The sequence below is a fragment of the Arvicanthis niloticus genome, chromosome 14 (assembly GCF_011762505.2).
Source record: "Arvicanthis niloticus isolate mArvNil1 chromosome 14, mArvNil1.pat.X, whole genome shotgun sequence".
In the NCBI taxonomy this organism is placed as follows: domain Eukaryota; kingdom Metazoa; phylum Chordata; class Mammalia; order Rodentia; family Muridae; genus Arvicanthis; species Arvicanthis niloticus.
This window is the reverse complement of record NC_047671.1, coordinates 31,797,293-31,820,006: the sequence shown is the minus strand read 5'-3', so window position 1 is coordinate 31,820,006 and position 22,714 is coordinate 31,797,293. Positions and strand designations below refer to the sequence as shown.

Below are 22,714 nucleotides of genomic sequence, written 5' to 3'. Positions count from 1 at the left end.
TCCTTCCTCCCTGCCTTTGAGACATGGTCCTACCATGTAGTCTTGACTGGTCTGGAACTAGCTATGTAGACTAGGCTGGTCTAGAACTCAGAGAGATCCATGATCCACTAGTCTCTGTTTCTTGAGTATCAGAATTAAAGGTGTGTGACACTTCATCTGGCTTTGGTTGTTATTTTTGATGCAATAAAGCAACTTGATGTATTCTGCTGCTATCATTGTTGTACAGTTGGAAATATTTAATATTCTACAAGTTGACCTAGTTGGACTATATAAATCCAGAACAACATCCTATAAAGCAAGTGAGAGAATAAACCTCAAACTCTGCATGTCCAGGGAAAGTCTCACTGTAACTCCCCCCCACTCACTTAACACATTATGGGGAAGAACAAATGTCAATTTATCTATGCATTACTTTAATTTTTATTATTTTGGGGGACTAAAAATAAACTGAATGTCTATGAGATAGTTCAGTTGATAAAGGTACCTACCATCTTTTAAAAAAGGTTTTATAAAGGAGCTTGGTGACTTGAGTTTGATCCCCAGAACCCACAAGGTAGAAAGAGAGAATTGACTCCGACAGCCAGTCTGACTTCATACATACACCATGACACACACACACACACACACACACACACACACACACTGACTCAGAATGTAAAAATGAATGAATGAATGACACTGATTAAAATTCCAGTTTTTCTTTGGTTATGTCTTCATTGGTTAATCTTGTAAACTCTGCTCTGAAAACTTGAATCTAGGTTATCCCTGTTGTCCAACCCACAAATTAAAAAAAAGCAATGGGCCCCGTGCTTGAAGGGTACTGGCTCTTAGTTTCCAACTGCAGAAGAGCCCCTGAATAATGTCTAAGGTCACATTTATGACCTTGTGGATTCAGAGATTTCCCTTCAGAAGGCCCTGAGTGACTAACCAAGGAGGGTTACTTGGTGAGTGAGTGTCTCCTGTGGTTAGTGAGAAGAGTGAATCCACTCTGGGAATTGGGCAAATCTACTCTGTTAGAGTAATGCTGGGTAATGTCAAAATTATTCGACACATACAAATTGCATTCAGAAGCCTTAACAGCTGCATGTGGAGGGATGTGATGGGGTCATGCCTGTTCATAATCATTCTCCTGGACAGCTCTACTTTGTGTGGGAAGAAGAAACAAATTGCATTTTATTATGTGGGGAATAAAAGATTTCTAAATTTAGTCTTTATCACCTGAATTCTTTGCTTTGAACAGGGTTTTCCATATGTGCTAGCCTAAGGGCAGCAACTCAGAACTCCAGATGTACTACCATAGGCAGCAATGACAAAGTCATGTGCCTGATAGAAGCCAGGCAACCTGGTCTGATGACCAAAGCTGTATTAAGAAAGGACAGTCAAACATTTAAAAGAAATTATTTCTAGGCAGGAGTATCTGGTTATCCGTATGTAACATTTCCTAAAGTACTTACACAATAACTTAGTAGGCTTCAAAATAAAGAACAATAGGACCAAAAGATGACCTCCAGTCACACTGTCCCTACCAAAATCCCTCTTGTTTTAAGAGAATCTTAAGAGATGCCAAAGCCCCTCATTCCTTCCAGACGCTAACTGCTCTCCTAACTAGAGAGCTTCACAAAAGCTAAGGATAATTCATTTGTAGGAAATTAACTTGGTTGGCTATGTCTATGCCTGTGGAACAGATACTGTATCTAACTTTTCAGTATTTCTTTGGAAAAACTTTTGTTAGCAGAAAGAAAACCTATCAAATCTAAGTTGTTTTCTGTTAGTTTAGAGATCTCACCAATATTGTCTATCCAAAAGACTCAGATAAATCAGATAAATAATTCAGATAAATCTAAATGAGCTACGTCTCATTTAGAGCTGTAATAACCTTTGCCTTAGGCCTCTAGGAAACTGATAGGGTGGCTCTTACAACCTTTTTGTTTGTGCTACTTCTCATACCAATGTTGGTTTATAAGCACTGGTGTTATATTTCATACATGAAGGGACAGAAGTAACTAATTATGTGAATCCTCACTGGGTTCTGGTTACATGTTTGCATATTGAATTTCCCCTCTTTATTTTCCTATGAAACTAAACCCTCCACACCCCACTGACTCCAGTCACCCGACTCAGCTGAAAAATAGTCTTGCTTCTTCTTGCATTCAAGTATAAAACATACTGGCTATTCTTTGGAGGATCAAACACATTTAATCGAGTTCTTCAATGCACCACAGGTTTAATAGTAAGCCAAATGCTAATTTAAGCAACCAACACTGACTTCACAATTAAAAGTTCCTAAGCAGATACTGATTTTACAACCTTCTAACTTACAGGAAGGAAGTCAGTCAATAGGCTTAAGACATGAATAGTATCATGTGATGTTGACACCAGAACATGTCCTTAGAAATGATCTAGGTTTTTTTTTTTTTCCTTTTCCCAGAAAGGAAACATAAAGCCCTGGAAGGAATCTGATGGCCTTCTACATCACCTCCAGCTAGAGGCAGAGGTAGAGTCAGAGGCAGGACTTTGACTGGGGTCAGAACAGACTAGGAGACCTGACCATCTGGTCATTCACATTGACTTTAGGAAGAAATGTCATAGAAACTAGAAACAGGTAACTAATTTTATAAGATGGTAAGTGGTTGCACAAAACACATAAGGGTTAAAAGATTTATTATTCATAACATTCCTGAAACTGGAAAGAACAGCCAAAAATCTAAGTCTCCATTTAAAACTGTTTTTCAGGCACTTCCAGATCTTTTCTAGGATGTTTCCAGAAACCTGTCACCTCACATTCTCCAACCCAGGTCTAGACAAGGGACTGACCCTATAACTCACAACCAGCTCATACTGTGATGGCTGAAAACAGGCCTGTAAAGGGGGGAAAGAGCCAACTGTCACCTCAGTTGTCATACTCTGATTTTCTTCAATCAAAATCAACCAGACTTTTTACTGCCGACAGGGGAAAAAACCCCAGAGCATTGCTTCTTGAGGGCTGTATGTCCAACCTGTTCCCGAGAATACTCTCCCTGGATCAGGCATGAAGATCTAGGTTGGGTGTTTAAGTTGAAGAAGGAATATAGACTAAAAATACTGTCTATACTTTTCTCACTTATGAATAATATTCAGCCTCAAGAGAAAGAGTCTGGTGTATATATAATAGCATGCACAAGCGCTGAGACCATTATACCAAATGACGTAACTCGGACACACAAAAAGACAAAAACTCCATGGTCCCATTTAAAATGAAATGGAGACAAAAATAGGGAATGGTGCTTTTCAGGGTGTTGGGGAGGAGAGAATAGGCAGCTACTGTTAATATGGGTGTATATGTCCTTCCAGAGCCATATGTTCCCTTTCTGGGAAAGGAACAAAAACCTAGATCATTTCTATGTTCTGGTGTTAAGGTCATGTGATACTACTCATGTGCAAAACAAAGCGGGTTCTGGAGGTAGATGGTGTTAACAGGTGCACATTATAAAGGTATTTAGTATTAATTGAACTGCATAGTTTAAAAGTTAATATGGTAAATAAATTATAAAAAAATACTTATTCTGTTCAGGTTTCCTTCTACTTCTCTGCCCTCTTCAAAGTTATAACCTACACAAAATATTCCCAGTACAAAATAGAGTGTTTTAATCTGCATTAATAACCTTTGAAAACACAAGCCTTGGGAGGCCTCTGAGATTCATACAATAAAACTCTCCACTCAAAGTACAGTGAGTTCGTAAGCCAGGATATATTTGTGAAGGACTCTAGGCTGGAAGTGAATGAATAAGGCTCTAATGACAGATTCAAATTCAATCATCACGGCATGCTCTATCTACTCGTCCAAATAACCACAGGCTCTTTGGGCATGCACTCAACTGCTTAATGCAGCATGGGGGAGTGGCGATGGATGCTCAGAATCCAAGGCTCTGTTTTGGTTTGGGTCCCTCCCCAAAATGTAGTATGTCTCTCATCAAAACAAAGACTAGGGACTACTACTCCTTTCTCCCTCATGCTTTTGCATAAAAATGAGACTGTTCAAGTGTCTTGGCAAAACTCAGATATCTGCAATGGTGAACATTTCTACTTTAAATATTAAATGTTCCTCATATTGTCCCCAAAGACAAAGAAATGATAGCTGGCTTTACTAAAGGCACCCCTTCCCAGATGTGCTTATGCTATCACACTTTCAAATATGAAGACAAAGGAGACTTGGAAGAGAACCCGTGAGAACTGTTCACAATCTATTATTCCTTGTTAACATTTTCAAACATCAAGTGAACCCATCCATGTAAGTGTATACAGCTGATTATGGTTTTCTGTGTACACTGATAGAATGTAATGACTGCCATTTTAATTGACATTCTGAAGTCTGTCACTATGCAAACCTAAGTGGCTCAATTATTTTGCCCAACTGGAGAAATGCAATATCCAGAAACAAAGGAGAATAAGACATTAAAGGCTATCCTTGCTAATATTTTCAAACTGGGCTAAAGTTAGTTATATCCTGTTGAGCCCATCTAGTGCTTTGGATGGCCAATGCAAGCATGGCAAGACATACTGCTTGGGTCTCTAATCTTAGCTGTGACATTTCCTGTCTCATGTTTTACCATCAATAGTGACCTACTTGTTAGACCATGTGGTTTTCCACCCGGAGCTTTTGATGCTAGCACATGGGAAACACAATTATTTTTATATTTAGCACAAAATGTAGCCATGAAACATTTAAAATGATTTCCAGCTTAAGCTATCTGCACTAACCCCGTCTTGCAGTAATTCTTTTCCTTGGCATTTAGCAATACAGTTGTTATGCTCTACTAAAACCAAAACACTCATCCTTTGTTTTCTAAGCAACCTGTGAAAATGCTAAGGTATATTAGCATTTAATAAATAGAAAACTAATGAAGAGTCAAAGAATCATGTCCTAGTTACTCAAGGGAGGAACCGGTAACACATGTCTTGTTGAAAGCGAAAGGAAACCATGCTGCCTGCACCACCTAGAGCTGAGACACCTAGGGAAGGGAACCTAACTCACTAAAATCAAGAAAAAGAGTGGACAAAAGTCTCAGATTAGAAACACACAGAAAGAGCCCCAGGTTTCATAAAGGAAAACTTAGCAAAGTCTAAAATCTCACTGAGTAACAATGCACTAAAGGGTACAAATCCCAGGGAAGAAAGTCTGTCAATACAATGAAATATGCCTAAAGGTACCTCAGTGTTGTTCCACTAGGCAAAGTAATATTGCTATCCATAGCTTTCAGAATTAAGAAGAAAGTCATCATTTCAAATTTACATATGTATGGAACACTGTAAACACTTCTCAGAATGTAGTGAATATACAAACCCCTCAGGAAAATGAACAAAGGCCCCACAATCTAACAACGAATACTTTCTTGCTCCATGTCACTTGTGAATAAGTAAGCTCCCAATATGCAACCAAACCTCCAAATGGATGTCAGGAGATTGCACTACAGATACTTAAGTCAATTTCTGAAGCTATGGCTACCACACCAGCTCAAAAGCAGCTGCTTTTGTGAACCATAAAGGACCTTTCAAATCAGTGTTCACACATGGCAAAGCACATGTTCCACTTTGCCTCTGCCAAAGAAACCTCATTGGCACCCTGCAAAGTACTTGGGAAGTACTCCAGCTCCGTGTGTACCCATTATGAATTCTTTCTCATCGCCACTGCTTTTGCTATACATTTTCCATAAGCCCATGCTGCTTCTCACCTACACAGCCTTGACAGGAGAGAAAAAAAAGGAGAGAAAGAAAAAGAAAAGCTTCAGTTGATCCATAAAAGGGCCGATCTATTATACATGGAAACTACCCTGTCAAAAGCAGGCCCCCAAGAGCCAGAGACTGTATGCCTATAAATCTTAAATAATAATGACACTTAAATAATAATGATACATTAACCCAGCTCTTTAATTCCTGGTCTCGTTTTCACTAGATCCCAATGTACGCTCACAAAATTGTACTTCCAACTTTACTCAGGTTATAAAGTGAGAATACAGCAAGGAGAAAGGAGTCTTCACCAACAGCCCCAGGAAGAAGGTCTGATGTGAACACTGAAACATCCTCCTTTCATTTCTTCTGACTTGTTTTTGAGGCTTCATAGAAAAACAACCAGGAAGAACCTAACTAAAGAGTGCTCTCAAACACAGATGTGTTTTACTCACTGTAAAATGGAAATCTGGTTTGTTTTGTTTTGGAAGTCGGACTCAGAAAGGTTAGCCAGAAGTGTATTTCATAGTAAGTGACTAGCAGCAGGTTTCCCAACAAGGGAATATCAAGTGACAAAAACCCCAAGTGGACTGACTCACACTATGGGCCAGGATACCTTAGTTCGTGAGGTCCCCTGGGGGAAGGGCCTAGGGAAAATGAACAGGGATGAACAGAATGCAAAGTTTTTGTCCAACTTAAATGATAATTTAATTACATGCCAACATCGCACTGCCTCAGAACATAATGTCTTACAATGTAATTAGCATGAAACAACCCATAGAACAGCAATAAAATAAAGAACTGTATACATTTACAAAAGCACTCACTTTAATGAAGAAGGGGGAACCAGAGCAAAAGGACTTTGGAAGAAAATACTGCTTCATGTATTCCAGTTGCTTATGAATTAACATGTGCGGTAAAGCTATTTTTCAATTTGCACCTCCATAATTACTTTGGAACAATTAAGAACACAGTTCCGAGAAAGGAGTCATTTAAGTACTTATGTGAGTCGAAAATTATGTGTATGCAGAGAAGTCAATTTTAAGTGAACTTACCATTCTAAATGCAACTGTAATTCTCCCACTTTAAAGTTCAGTCTTATATATAATTTTGTTCTTTAACAGTTTATACCAAATTAAAAGTTTTGGTGTCAATAGGCTATTCTAAATAAGAAATTCAGAATTTATTACTCAAATGTCCCTAGTATAAGGCTCTACTAAAACCCGCATGCATATAACCATAGTAAGTGTATTTTCTCTCCAAAGAACTTTAATATTCATTTCTTTTGCCCTTGAACAGAATAAAAGGTAGATTTAATTAATTTTCAAATTTTCCAAGAAAAATTCTGAGTGTGATTGATTCAGGCTCAAATGACAACTGGCATCTTACCTTAGGTGGGAGATAAAGGCCGACTCTGAATTACTAGAGATCTATATTATAAGCACTCATTCATTTATTAACTTGTTTGCTCATTCATTTTAAAATACAGGTAGAAGACAACAGGTCAAAAACTAGATAACTAAGTAAACTATATGAGACTATGGCAAGGAGCATGAAGAAAACAGAAGTGGGGCGGGAACAGTCGGGCCCAGGAGGACTCCTAAACAGAATATCGTTATAAAGAGGGGATGTTTAAAAGCCTCGTTAGAGCAGATGTAGCCATAGGAACAGAGGCTGTGTCATCCAAGCAGAAGGTACCACAAATGCAAAGGGTCACAGGTGGGGAAGAGACTGGCTTATTACACCAACAATAAGAAAGCCATATGGTTAGAAAATTGAGAGAGGGCCACAGGATAAATAATGAGGTCACAGAGGTGGGTAGGGTCCAATCACTTAAAACTCTGCTGGCCGTGATAATCCTAGGACTGTCTTCCAAGAAAATGGGCAGTCATGTAGAGTAGGAAGGGACATAAAGGAACTCATGTCTGAATCCTAGCTTAGCAACTTATTGTATGATCTCAGTACATTCCTAACTTCTCTTGGATACTAAAGTCTTACTGTATAAAAACGTACATAAGAACTCATGGCCAGTTATAATCACCCATAATTATCAGCCTTGTTAACAGAATGATATATAAAGTTAATAAAATTGTTTACATTCATATAAACTTATACTGTAAAATATACTAGATAGATTTATTGAGAAATAAATTATTTTAATCATTTTTTTTTTCACTAAGCAAAGAGCATATACTTCTTGAGTACAAGAAGACATAAATTACTACATTCAAACTCATTAGAGTTGATTGTGGCTGTAATCAGAATAATCATTGATCTTGGCTCACTTCTCTGTCCTTAATTAGTTTGCATTGTCCCCTTTTTGTTTCTACTCATCAGCAGTACCTATCAGCTACATAGCCGCCATCCCAAGGAATTTTACAGTTATTTTTGAAGTGGTAGCATGTGGCAGATAGTTACATATGCCTCTCAGTGTCTATTCTGTACCCTGCCTCTCCCAATACCTACATCTTTCTTGTTAACAGAATGTTAATTTTGCTCATCCTTCCCCTTCTCAGGCACTGTTCCATGGCTAGTGACTGACTGAGGGGTGGCCTTTTGAGCCACTTCTGATTGGTGTGTGGGGACCCAAGTGGAAGTCTTTTAACGAATGTTTTTATACTCTTCAGAAGGAAACTGAAATGGTAGGGGTGGTTTTAGTTTTCTGGCTCTCGACATTGTCCTGTTTGCAAGTAACATCTGAAGTGCTATAATCGAGTCACAAATACAAAGAGTGGTCTGTGACAACAAAGGCAGGCCACTTAATCAGTCACTCTTTCTCTATGCCCTGTGTTTTACTTGAGACTTAAATTTCTTTACCATACATGTCAGTGTGAACTGGATGCAGAAGATCTCCCAAGGAAAAAGAGCCTACCCATTTCTTTTTCTCTGAGAAGGTCAAGGCTAGAAGAAGGAGTCTTACTCTAGTTCAGTTAAGTTTAAGACTTTTGGAATATAGGACAATACAGCATCTGACTCTGCATCACTGGGACAGTCATACGGGCAAACACATGGGTAGCCAGTACCAAATGCTCTCTATTGGGCTTTCCCTACCTGTTTCAAGATTTTTGCTTTCATCTTTTACCTGTCTGCAACAGTTGTTCTCCAGATGCCTAAACAAAGCATAGCTTTCATGGATTTTTTTGTTCTGTAAGGTTGACAACTAAGGCTTTATCCCATTACAAGATTTTCAACAGAGACCACACAAGGAGGTCACAGATCCCAGCATAAGCCAGATGTTAAGGAGCAAAAGCAGCTTCATATTCCACTTAGATTAGAGAACTAAATTGGAAAACAAAGCAGTGGCGACAACAACCCTCCCCCCCCCCAAAAAAAAAAAAAAAAAAAACTCCAGAGAAGGTTAGGATTTCAAGTTAGAAGGTAGATTTGCCTGAAAAGGAAAACATCTTGACTATTTTCTGCTTTTTAAAAAATTTCTTTGTGCAAGATTTGATTAAATATCTTTACAGGACAAGGATAACATCCAGAAGCAGCTGCCAAGACTCTGTTATGCTACAGGCAATCACTGGGGCATGACAGGTGGCTCTGCTTTCCCACCCTTCTGTTCTGAGATGGGGATGGTGGGCAGAACTTCATCATTCATCTTCACAATGCCCACATGGTTAAGCAGAGGCTTCTTCAGGCCAGTCTTACCACTTGGGTCCCAGGGCAGCATGGTCTTCACTTTGATGCCCATCATACGCTGTCTGAGGAGCACATGGCACACAGAAGTGTCAACATAGTAGTTAATAGAGTCTCTACTGTGGATCATCAGGTCATCCCCAATCTTCATGGACTTGGCCCTCTGTCCTCAGAGCTGCCCAGTCACCACAACCTCGAAGCCCTTGGTCCCTGTCTCCATAATGAACCATAGCACACCACACCACAGCAGGCCCGCATAGAGCAAGCCCTCCTAAAAGTTTGTAACATGGAGACTCTGCCTGGACAAACACACACAGACCCCTTGTGGCTACCTTTTCTGTACAAAGCTCTACCTTACCCTCAGGAAAGCAGAACCTCTTCTGCATACTGCAGTCAACTCTGATCCCATGACCCTTCTCACCAAGAACATCCTGTGTTCTGGTGGCTGAGATAATGATTTCTACCCTGGTTGGTGTAACTCACACCTCAACTCCAGAGTAGCCATCTTCAGCCAGCTCTGTCATATGACGTTACAGTGAAAGGTCCCCATCTACAAGGAAGAAACCAGTCACCAGATTGCTAGCATCTTGCTCTTGGACTTCCCCAGCTCTAGACTGTGAGCAGTACATTTTAGCTGTTTATAAATCATCCAATCTCAGGTATTTTGTTATGGCAGCCCAAAGAAACTAAGATACCATCAAAGAACATTGTTTACTTTTCCCAGCAATGTGGAGTCCTCTTGTTTTTATTCTTTTTCTTTTTCAGTGAAATAAGTAATAGGGCTTGGGAATAAACTCATTTTGCAAAATAAGCATAAGCTAGAGGAGCTGGAACAGGGTTACTGTGTAGGGGAGATGATGACAAGGACTGGGACTATATTAAGTGATGGTATAAATGATTCACAATATGCCAAAGCCAGTATGGCTTAAACCCAAATTAACCATTTCAGTCTAATGTACACTTTCCTACAGGAAAATTATAGAATTATAAATTTAGAACATAAAGGCAAGCACAAAGGTAATGAATCCAGATTTTACAATTTTATGCAGTATTTAAGAAACACTACTTGCGAAATGGGGTAAGCATTATAACTGGATATAAGACTGGAATAGTAAATGATGCCTCAGCTCGTGAAAGGGGCACCATCGGAACCCTACCTAATGTCTTCATTATTACTGCAGAGCAAAGGGGGAAACTCATGCAACGTGGGAATGGTATCTAAATGTGTAGATGTGGCCAGTGCAAGAAAGCTGTAGAAAAATAGATGATTAGGCTAGGAACAATACAACCTGATTAGGCAGATCAGGGAGAGCAAACCGAGACATCAAAAAGAACAGCGAAGCGAGACAAGTGAGGAAAATTGAAAGTTACTGTCAATATTTTTTAAGAGAAAGAAAAAAGCCAACAGATAAAGGGGAATTCCACCGTTGCACGTGGGTAAGAATGGCGAGAACAGGTTCTGCGAAGCCAATTTCTCTTGTGCTGTGTAAGGTTCTCAGAACATCTAATAGCTCCTCAGAAAAGCGCATGCAATGCTCGCACAAAGTCCTTTGCCAATGGTCGGAATTGTAGTTACTTACAGGGAAGGGATTAATGCTAACACTGACTGTGAAAGAGCTTTTATCAGTAAGTGTTTTTACCTGAAAATAGGGGAAAATAATACACAGGAAAGAAAATACTAGAGGGGGTGAGGACTGAATTACGAAGAAAGGTTGAAATTAGGCGAACCTAAAAGCTTAAGGGGTAACAGCTTTTTCTGATCATCTGTTTGTGAGGCATGCACACAAAGTGTAAGAGGAATACATTTCTTAAAAAATATAATATTTTAAACTTATTTTTCAAGACCATTATATGTATATACAATGTGTTTTGATCATGTTCACTCTACCTTCCAACTCTTCCCACATCCCCCCACCACTATACCCGCCACTACCCCCATCACTACAACTACCTACATTACAACCATTACACACACCACTACCCACCCCCACCACTACACACACACCACTACAACTACCTACATTACAACCATTGTACACACCACTACCTACCTCCACCACTACACACACCACAACTACTTACCTCATAACCATTATACACACCACTAACACTACCTACCCCCAACACTACACACACCACAACAACTGCCTACCCCCCAACACTACACACATCACTACCACTACCTACCCCACAACCATTACATCCACCTCACCACCACTCATCCCCTACAACTTCAAGGAGAGGAAGTGTAGTGGAAGATATTTAAAACAGCAGCATTCAATCTGGCTTTTCTTAATCAGCTGCCATGTTCCTGACTAGCTTAGGCCTGCGGCCAGGAGCAGCATCAGCTTGGGCCTTCCGCTCAGGCAGTCAGAGACACCGGCCTGCCACCCATGAGACGCCAGTGTGGGAGATGGCTCTGCCAATCTTCCACGCTGTCTTCATAAGACTGGGCTGTGCCCAGACCATCCCGCCATCTTTGCGGGCCTGGTAGAAAATGAGACTCTAATGCTTAAATATTAATCAAAGGCTTTATATGTTTAGTAATGCTCAATAACAATATGCCCATACAATTAGAGGTGTTTCCTAATTAGCTAACATAAATATAAGTTGTTACACAGGACTGCTCTCCATACCTGCATGGCTCTTCATCCTCCTACATCTCTGCCCCTCCCCTGCCTCGATCCTCCTCTTCCTTTTTCTCTTCCTCTCCTTACTCCCCCCACCTTAGCTCCTCCTACAGGAAGAAATTTCCTATTGAAGATACAGGAAAAGATGGGATAAATTACAAAGCACAATATCACGGGGAGGATGCTCATTCGTTGCAGGCAAGAATGTGAATCTATTTGTATCACAGATGTTGAATTCTGCACTTTCCTGGAGCTCCTCTCATGTCCTTCAGGCATCTAGACCCAAAGGGTAAAAAAGGTAGGCCCTCCTGTATACAGAGAGAAATGATCCTGGTTTATAGGATCCAAAGTCAATGTCTGAACTCATGCTGTTCATCTTCCCAGTGGTCTTGAGCATCTAAATGCCTTTGGATTTAAACTGTTCAACTTTCTAATGTCTTCTTGGAAGGCACAAGAGTAAAGCACATATATTAAGTGAAACTCAATTTCCCAGATAAGACACATAATCCTGGTTCTTGATCTGCTGAATCCTCTAAGGTCCCATAAGATCTAACATGAAAGAGCTATTTTAATGGCTTTATTTCAGACAGTTATGCTTAATTCAATTGAACTATAAGCTCTTTGAATGCATGGTCTATACATGACTTCAGTAATGCAACTCTTTGCACTAACGTACCTAAGCCACTAAACTGCTACAGCTATGTTGAGGGTGCTTCCTCAAGGAAAAGGGATTTACAAATGAAAACTATTATAAAACCTAGTCTCTAAGCTAAAAACATACCTCAATTATTATTTTTAAAAGCTTCCTCCCCAGAATAGCTAGGATTTATTGCATAGCTATAACCTATAGGTAAAAATCTATATAACTGTCATTAAGCCGAAGTTATAATTTCTTTTTTGTTTTTTTTTTTTTTTTTTTTTTTTTTTTTTTTTTTTTTTTTTTTTTTTTTTTTTTTGAGACAGGGTTTCTCTGTATAGCCTTGGCTATCCTGGAACTCACTCGGTAGACCAGGCTGGCCTCGAACTCAGAAATCCGCCTGCCTCTGCCTCCCAAGTGCTGGGATTAAAGGCATGCGCCCCCACCACCACCCGGTGAAGTTATAATTTCTTAAATGATACAAAATTTACTTTTATTTCAAATTTGAGGTTTTGGTTGATATGAGTTTTTTATTGATATAAAAGTGAGATTAATATTGTTGCTCTCATAGGCATTATGCCTATATAACACATTTAGGAATACAAGGCTTAGACCCAGTCCTTCTTTAACTTTTTTAACTGATTTGAGATGGTTAGCCTGTGAGCTAAGGGCCTATAGCAAATTCATGGCTCTGAGTTTGTTAGGGTGTTTTCTATATTTTATTTAGAAATAGCTGAGAGGAGTTAACAGACAACAGTCTAGATTGCCTTACATGGGTAGTTGGTTTTTAAAATGTCAGAAGTCCACGGAATTGGCATTACAAGCATTTCTGTATTAATGTTCATTTTGATTAGAGACCTGTCTGCTCCTGACAGCTTCCTGTCTTGGATTCTAAGATGAAATTGAGCATCTTTGGAGTTACTCCAGTTGTGGTGAAACAGCCACTAGACAAGAATTGCCTCTTTTCATGTACAGACAAATTACTATCCAGAAAAGGACACACCTGCAGAATAGTCGACTGATTATATCTGCCAAGACAGAGTAATCAGCCCTTAATAATTCTGCATCACTATGTCTGTCAGATGATCCTGGGCCAGAAGGCTGAAGATCAGATGCTCCAACATTTTGTAGTATAGGGACTGTCCAGGTGTTCAGCAGCCTCTATAAATTTGGCTAAGTTTTAGAAGCTATGCTTTGTGCTTCCCATAACTTCAGTAATTCAGTCATTCTGGATTTCTGACAGGGTTGAATACTTATAGTCTCATAGCCAATTCCAGCTGTTTATTTTGAGAGAAAAGATTTGAGAGGATGGTTTTCAGCTGACATTCATTCTAAAGCAAAGGAAAAAAAAGCCAGGTTCAGAACTAAGTCTTTTAGTTAGGAGAGATGACAGAGGTTCTGGTTAGTCAACAAAATGATAGACTGGGTATTAGGTCTATCTTGTACCTTACTGATATATATTGGTATAGTTATGGTATAATTGTATTTTGAGAGAAAAGTTTTATTTTAACAGGAAGGGTGACATGTAGGAGGAGCTAAGGTGGGAGGAGTAAGGAGAGGAAGAGGAGGAATAAGGAGAGAAAGAGGAGTTAGGAGAGGGGGGGGGGGACATGGAGGCAGATGTTCCTGTGTCTCAGCCAGTCAAAGATAGTTGGTATATCTAGGTTGGGTATTGGGTTACACTTCTGATTGTATGGACATCTTGTTATTGAGTATTGATTAACATTTTTTAAAGTTAATAATAAAAAAATAAATATGTATTTAAATTGAAACAAAAAAAAGCTTCCTCCCCATCACAGTAAATGTGGATGACAGCAGCTTCTTGGTTCATCAAAATCTTGTTCCTCAAAGGCCCCTGAATCTCCCCACCAATGCGACCTGGTCACTTACACTGGACAGTGAAAGGAACTAAAGCATCAGTGGCTTCAGAAGACATGAGTGAGGCAGCCTGGAGTGTCAAAGAAAAGCTGCCTTTCAGGATCTAACAAGGAGCAAGAGAACAAGAAGAGAGGGGGAGGGGGAGGGGGAGGGGGAAGGGGGAGGGGGAGGGGGAGACAGGGCTGGAGGCATCCTAGAAGTCATAACAGGCAGGTAGTGAGAGGAGGAGGTAAGGCAGGAATGAAGCAAAGGGACTTTAAAGGTGGAGCAGGATTGGAAGAGCATTCTATGAAGGGCCAAGACTGGTCCTACAATTCTGTTTCTGCTATTCTTATACTTTAGGGTGGATGATTTTATCCATACCCTTTGAAGCCCCAACAATGTCCATTTGTAGTTCTTTGCAGCACTTAGTGCACACAGACACTATTTCTTGCCAAGGTTTCTTGAGAGATTATAAGATGTCAAATAGTTCCCTGCCTTTAAAGGGTTCCAGACTGGAAAGGAGAATGCAGGAGACAAGATAAGATGTGATCATTAGTCCACATGGGGGCATGTACAAAAAAGTTTCCCAAAAGTGTTAACATGTGAAATGAATTTTGAGCTAGCTAAGCAGATAAGAGCTAATAGTCAACTGTAATTCTTTTTAAAAAATAATGTCTTCCCATGACAAGTACTTAATTAGTATTTGTTAATTAAGTTTAGTTTATTTTGATTTCTAGGCTGGAAGCTAGTTCTTATCATATTTGTTTTTATGTCAACTAAAAAGATAAATCTATCTATATTAAAATGCAAGAACACAATTTTTAAAGAAAATATTGTTCCTTGGGGGCTGGTGAAATGGGCCAGTGGTTAAGAGTACTTGGTCCTCTTGAAGAGGATCCAGATTCAATCCCAGCAGCCACATCACATGGTAAGTTCACAACTGTTTGTACCTCCAGTTCCAAGGGATATAATGTCCTCTTCTGGACTCTGTGGGCACCAGGCATGCTTAGCATGCACAGACATACATGCAGGCAGAACATTCATACACATACAATAAAATAATAAAAAAAATGAATCTTGAAACCAGACATGGTGGAGCATTGCCTGTAATCCTCAAATTCAGGATGCAAAGGCAGACAGATCTCTGTGAGTTTGAGGCCAACCTGATCTATACAGTGAGTTCCAGGCCAGACAGGGCGTCACAGTGAAACCTTGTCTCAAAAGAAAATACTGGGATATGCACTCATAATTTTCCAATTATGTGCATCTTCTTGTTCTATTTATTTCATAGCAAAAAAGTTTTAAGAACCTTCAAGAAGAGCACGTTTTTCTCACTTGAAATATGTGTGTGTTTTAGCATAAAATATACTTGGCAGGTCCTAATATAATTGGATGGCTACGCCTTGCAAAAGCCTGATTTCTTTTTAATCAAATTTTTAGAACCATACTGGGTTTCTTGCCAGGGCTGCAATAGTAAGCAATAAATACATCATTAGATCAATGGTGGTCTGATGATGGATTGTTTCAAAGATATTTCCAGCCAAGAAGAATAAGATCAGTCATCTTATTGTATAAAGATTAATAAAATATTGTTTAAGGCACAGATACTAAGTTAAATATAACAGGGAGGAAACATTGCAAAGCAGAATGAAACAGTCAGCAGTTTATGATGTTGTGATATTGATCATGGATTTTCCTAAGTACTTGAGACCAGCCACACTATTATATATGCCTCTGATTAGACCTTAAAATGAGAAGGAAAAAGTTATAAAAAAGAAAAAAAAAAAGAAACTAACCATGGGAAGGCCTGCTGCTATAATAAATTATTAAAAGCAAACAGAGTGAGTGGGTTGTAAAGACAATATAAAACAGAATCAATGCCCGCAAGAAACCCCAAGCCATCCACACTTCTATAAATTTCTTACCACTCTGTCTGGCATTTCACTGGAGGTATTTCTTTCCCACACCCTCCCCATCCTGCCCCCACCCCCTGACCCTTCACTCTCGGCCCAGTTCTTTTTTCAGAGCTCAGCATTTGTTTTTCTTGTGTAACTCAGGCCCTGCTGTCTGCAGCTATGTGTTCAGCTTGTATTAGTAGTGTCTGTGAGGCCACAGATGAGTGCATCTGTCACTTCATTCATCTGGATCTTAAATATAACACTGACACTGTAAGCCGGGGACACCGAGGATGATGCACATATCACTACTGCTTCAATATCATCCTTCCCCAGTTTTCTTTTTCCTTATTGTTAAATCTACACAGCTAAAGCTTTGAAGGTTGTCTAGCTCAGGAACTGAGCACCACTAGACTAGCAAGGTAGGAACGCAAAGGGGTATTCAAAATGGTTGTAATTTATGTATTAGGGGATGTTAGAACAGACTGACTTGAAAAGCGAGCCTTTACAAAAATGATTTCACTGTGGGAATAAGGGTAAAGAAAAAAAGGGTCAAACACTTGAAAAGAATTTGTCAAATAAAAGTTAGATGCCAAAAGTATGCCATGGTTAAAAAAAAAAATTGTTGCATAGAAGCTTGTAATCACCTATGGCCCAGTTTTAAGAAAAGATGCATTCTATGGTAGTTGCTTGCTTTCTCTTCTCTTCTCTTCTCTTCTCTTCTCTTCTCTTCTCTTCTCTTCTCTTCTCTTCTCTTCTCTTCTCCCCCCCTCCCCCCGTCTGTCTGCCAAAAGTGGGAATAAGTCACTGCTGTTGTCTGGGGCCGTGGTATACCTTAGGTTTTTACAGCCACTCTAAATCCGTCAACTCATGCAGAAGCTGGGAAAATGGAGTGTAAGTAATATTTTTGTTAGTGTAGAAACAGTAGTATAAGTATAATGTGACCACAGACAAAAATAGCACAAGACTAAAATGTGGGTCCAAAGAACTCCTCTTGTAGGCTCTGTTCCCAATTGTGCTCTGTGACCTTTAGCAAACTAGTTGCCTCTCCATGTCAAGGTTGGCCGATTAAGTTCAGGGTCACCCAAACATTCATCACATACGCTGGTTAACTTTCTAAGGAACACTTATAAAGTCAAATCCAACATAAACAAAAATGGAAAGAAAACAGTTTCAGAAGAAGTGTTACCACAAACTAAACAATGGCAGATAGCTCACAGTATAAAGCCAACATCTTACTGATCACTGTTGTCTTAAACATGAACGACAGAATCCAAGTATTATGCTTTTGTGGCTGCTGTCTGCTCATCTGGAACTAAGTGGGGAAAAAATCATTGTCCTCCAAAGATTGTTAAGTGACCTATCAAATGCCAAATATTCCTCTAAACAGAAATTGCTCCATAAAGGTCTCCGTGATGATCCAATGATCCGGAACTATATGAGGTCAATGTCTCAACCTATCTAAAGCCTTTTGTCATCAAGGAAGTAAATATTCTTGACATTTCTGACCTCTGAGTTTTTTTTTTTTTTTTTAAACTTGAATGTTAGAGAGGACAACTTCTGATATAGATCCATTCTCTTTTGAATCTTAACTAAAAGTCTAATGTGGAAAATTTTATCATTATGGAATAGAAGAACAAAACACAGAATGTACATGTTAGGATCAGAAGGTAAGTAAAAAAAAAACCTAATTGTTAATAATTTATAAGTAAAAAGTAACACTGATTTCAATAAGAATACAGGTAAACAACATTTTCAATCCATTTCTGAGGGACAGCTTAAAGTACATCTAAATGAACTTTCAGAGTGAATCATGGTGGGCGGGGCTCATGGCTGGTCAGCCAAGTAGCTAGAGTTTCCCAAGGAAACATTTGATTCTGGTTAACTCTGTGCTAGTCCTGATTATGTGCATACTTCTGACCTAGCACCAAGAGATAAAAGGGGCTCCCTTTTCATCTTTCACGGAGAAATGAGGAATGACATATATTAGGGCTGGCCAAATCAGCCCAGAATATCCCAGCATAGGGTACAGAAACAGACATTGGAGAAGCAAGACCAAGGAGAGGTGTTAAATTATCTTGCTTTTCCAGGTAGACTTCCTTAAAATTTGGGCCAATTCAGAATAGGAATGACTGAAGATTACAGGCACAGGGCAAAAGAGGCCCATTGTTGAGAGAGTTAATAAACTATCAATTTTATGTGGCCAGTAAATACCACCTGTAAATTTCTGAATAATCAATTGTTACATCAACTCACAGACCATGTTATTTTATATCCTAAACACTATTTCAGTACTTCTTGATGTCCAAGTGGCCCCTTGTATCAGAACTTGTCTTGAGTGCTTGAAAATGCACATTCCTAAGCTACCCTAGGTCCCAGAACTGAATTTCCATGGGGCTACTCAGTTAATTTGGATGATTCATGTGAAACCAGGAGGATCTGAATAGCCCTCCATACATTTAGACTTATATATTAGGGATTTACATATTTCCTCCAAATGTTTATGAAACATAAAAATGAAAATACGTGTGATGGGTCCTTAAAACCACTCCAGTTTATAATGAACACCACTATTAAACTGTAATTAAGAACGTAAAATTACTGTGAAAAAGATCAACTGCACTTCTGGAAGGTGTTGTCCCTATTGTCACTAAAAGTAACTATACTATTAAAGGAATTTATAGCTTTTTAAAGTATCAGTCACCTGCCAGCAGGAACTTAACAAGCTGTTATAATAATACTCCTCCCATACCTTCTTAGTCATCAGAAATTTTATGATAAAGCCTTCTTATTATTTTAAAACTACACATTGCGAACCACTGTTACTAGTGATTAGGCCAAATAGGAACTTATTTCCAGGGTATAAATTCCTAAAGGCATGCTTCATTAGGATTACTAACACCATCTTAACTTCAGCCTTGCCAATAAAGTTCTATTTACGTCTATTAAACTGTGTGAGTGTGTGTGTGTTCAAAACAATTTATTTTTAGTGCATTCTCTGAAGCAAAAGACAACAGTTTGTGATATACATGTTACTGCAAAGCTGCAAACCAGCCCTGCTGTCGAGGTAACAACCATAGTTCTTCTCAGGGGATTTTGTTTTTTCTTCTATAATTCCCCCTCCTCAACTTATGGCTACAATTATATCAGAAAATACTCTCCCCGTTCTAAGAGACACCATATCCTGCATCTCCCTCATTAAAACTTGAAGTTCTGGCCAAATAATAGATGAAAATAGGAGTCAAGAGGAAGGCTTTGTTTGTAGTGTGTTGTTCTCCTAAGGGTCGCCCCCTACCCACTATCCACCCCAGTGTTCTGGTTCAATTGTACATGCTATGTTTTAACAGATGGGCTGCCTGGCGGCGGCTGGTCTGTAAGACAGGAACGCAGAATCTGTACTGAGGGGTATTGAACTGAGTGCTCGTAAAGTTCACGGACATATACTGACCCAGACAGACCAGACAAGATTCAGACATGCTTACACATACAGGATTATACACTTTATAGCTAAGAGGGTTCACCTCTATAATCCAGAGGAAGTTCAAGGCTGAGTTAATCCTTTATATATTTCTATCTCATTCCCCTATCAATTCCACCCATAGGTACACACCCTCAGATATATGCACCTGTACGTCCATATCTACTATGCAAATCAACATTGTATATATTTTAAAAGACAGAACTATTCCCAACACCAGAGCCAACTCTCCACAGTCTTCTTAATAAGCTCTCACACATATCAAATTAGAATGGCAAGACAATATTGCACAGAATTCTATCTAGTTCATACAGAATATAAGCTGCATGCAACTGCACTCAGAAAAATCAAGCTGCATTTGCTACAAGAGCGGGGGCAGGGAGAGGGGAATGTAACCCACACTTTGCCACAAAGTGTCAGGTCTAACCTTGAATCTTCAGTTGTCAGTTCTTGCCACAACTTCATCACTTAAAACACGCAGGTGTTTTAAGGAACACCACCAAACCAGGCTGGGGATACCCAGCTTAGTGTTGGCTTCTAGGCTCCCTGCTGGTCCTAACCAAGTCCCTCAGACACACCTTGTGGTGGATGCGGAGGTCTGAGCAACCCAGGAAGAGGGGGCGCACATTCAAAAACTGACAGAAAGCAATTACTTCCCAAAGTTTAACGTTCAGCACCGCTGTCATTTTCTTCAGATCTGCAGAGTACGAAAGAGGCCTGCTACTGTCCCCAGCGGGTCCCTTCAGTTCTCAGTCGGAACGCGACCCGCGCTCGCTGCGCACGCCGGCTCGGGCGCCGGTTAATGTTTAGGAACCACTCGCAGCCATCTAGGAACTGCTGTGCGCGCACCGAGGTGTCCCCGCGCGCCTTGTCGCCGCCGCAGAGGGGCAAGGGCGCGTCTGGGACCTAAGGGTGGCAACCACCAATGCCAAGTCGGTTCCGACGCACAGCCACGTCCTGGGCCGAGTTGGGATGCTTTGAAAACCAGAAGTTCGGGAGCCAGGACGCTGACCCAGAGTAAGTGTCCCCTTCCTTGCCTTGCCCTCCCATAGTCGCCACGCTCCCACCCACCAGCACCGACACGGTCTTCGGCTCGCTGGCAACACGGAGCAGAGGAGCCGCTTTCACGGCGCGGCTACTCACCCTCCTGGCCCAGTCCAGACGCCAAATCCACGCCCCTGCTGCAGATCCTCAGTCCCAAGTTGCCCGGAACCGCTGGCTGCTCTTGCCCCGCGAGACCTGGGCGCATTAGCTCTACCGGGCACCTGACGGGGATCGTCGCAAGCTCCGCGGTCGCCTGGCTCAGCAGTCGCCCAGAGCGCTCTGACAATCCACGGACCCGCTCAGCGAATGAGGCGGAACACCGCGCTGCGCTGACTTGGCTCCGAAGGGGGCGGAGCCCTGGGGCGGAACCAGCCTCGGGCCAGCCCCCGTAAGGCGGGGCGTCTACTACCGTTTGACTGGCGGAGGCCATAGCCAATCGTCAGGGCAACCAGGATCCTTGGAGGCCGTGGGAGGTGCTTAGAGCGTGGTCCCGCCCCTCACACAATGTCCAATCGCTTGCGGCTGAGCGTTGGCCCGGAGACACTCTAGCTGCCCGCAAGTTGGCAGTTGTGAAGTGCAGTGGTGGTGGTGGTGGTGGTGGTGGTGGTGGTGGTGGTGGTGGTGGTGGTGTAGTGGTGGCGGCTGTGGCGGCGTCGTCTGGCGGCTCCTGCATGGTTTGATGCAGTGGGACCCGAACGCCCCGGGAACGAGGCTGCGGCCGGGGAAGGCTCTTGCTGACAGACGGTAGGAGTTCCCAGAATCGTCGCGAGTGGGCACGCTGCGGAGAACAGCCCTCATACCTGACACCAATAGGAGGCAAGGAACTTGGCTCCAAAGGCGCCCCAGCCATGGGAGTACTCACACAGGCTGAGTCTCACAGCTCCAACTACACTGGAAACGGTTCTAAGCTCGATCTGGCGATTGTCTCCGAAACAAGAACTCTGGCTCAGCCAACCTCCAGGAAAGTACTAAGCAAGACTCTTCCATCCACATCCCCTAGGGACCCTCAGCAAAAGCCTGGTTCTTCTCATGCCCCAAAGGCTCCCCAGACACTTCTCATCCTCCACAATGGGTTCTGCTGCTGTCTGCTTGATCCTCCAGGACTATCGAGAAGCCAGAACCGTCCGTCTTCTTGGACGGAAAACTGCAGAGCAAGCCAGATCCGACTCTGCATTCTCCTCTCCCCCTTTGGAAAACCTTGATTAGGATGAAGGCATGAAGTAGCTCATGGTAGTTAGTGCACCGGGAGCCTTTCGGTCACTATCAGCTTTTCACAGCTACAGTCTTGCCACAATGGTCTTTTTAGCCAGGTTTTAAGACCACACGCACAGACACACACACACACACACACACACACACACACACACACACACACACGCACATACGGGGTTGAAAGGAACGGAGAGTCGAAAGCAGATATTTGAGTATTGCTGTCTAAGCTTAGAAATGAGCATGTCTTAGCCTGTCATCTTGGGGTAGGTAGATCCAATCTGTGCTTAGACCTGAACTCGTGTTAATAGGAATGCACAACAGTATAGGAAACGGAACAAACTTCCACTCACGTGTCCCCCACGTCCATACTCTTGCCTCCAACGCAAGCACTTCAGCTCATTCTCTCAGTTCTGAGAAACTCTAAACTATGTAGCCTTTTAGGCCAGGTGACTGTTCATGTGTGAGAGAGCCGCAGGTGTAATTTCAATGGCCATCTGGCTTCCACAACTTCCTCCTTTTATAACTCTTGTCTCATGAGAAGGTTCTGATGAGGTCACCCGGGAGAAGGAAGGTAAAAGGCCAGCTTTCATCTGGCAAGGAATGAAACAGCACCAGT

At 41.2% G+C, this 22,714-nt stretch overlaps 1 protein-coding gene and 1 pseudogene across 7 annotated transcripts in view; both read right to left on the bottom strand.

The window, feature by feature from the left end:
* The window catches only part of Marchf3 (membrane associated ring-CH-type finger 3), a 172,621-nt gene extending 151,370 nt beyond the window's left edge, over window positions 1-21,251 (bottom strand). For 5 of the 7 annotated variants that reach the window (XM_076912631.1, XM_076912634.1, XM_076912633.1 and 2 more), the window contains exon 1: window positions 20,986-21,250. The gene's annotated coding sequence lies outside the window, so the exon portion shown is untranslated. Of the gene's footprint in view, window positions 1-20,985 lie in introns of all 7 variants that reach the window. The other 2 variants (XM_076912630.1, XM_034517775.2) reach the window with 2 other exon arrangements.
* On the bottom strand, window positions 9,224-10,254 carry LOC117719595 (small ribosomal subunit protein uS3 pseudogene; annotated as a pseudogene).
* Window positions 21,252-22,714: the final 1,463 nt, after the last annotated feature.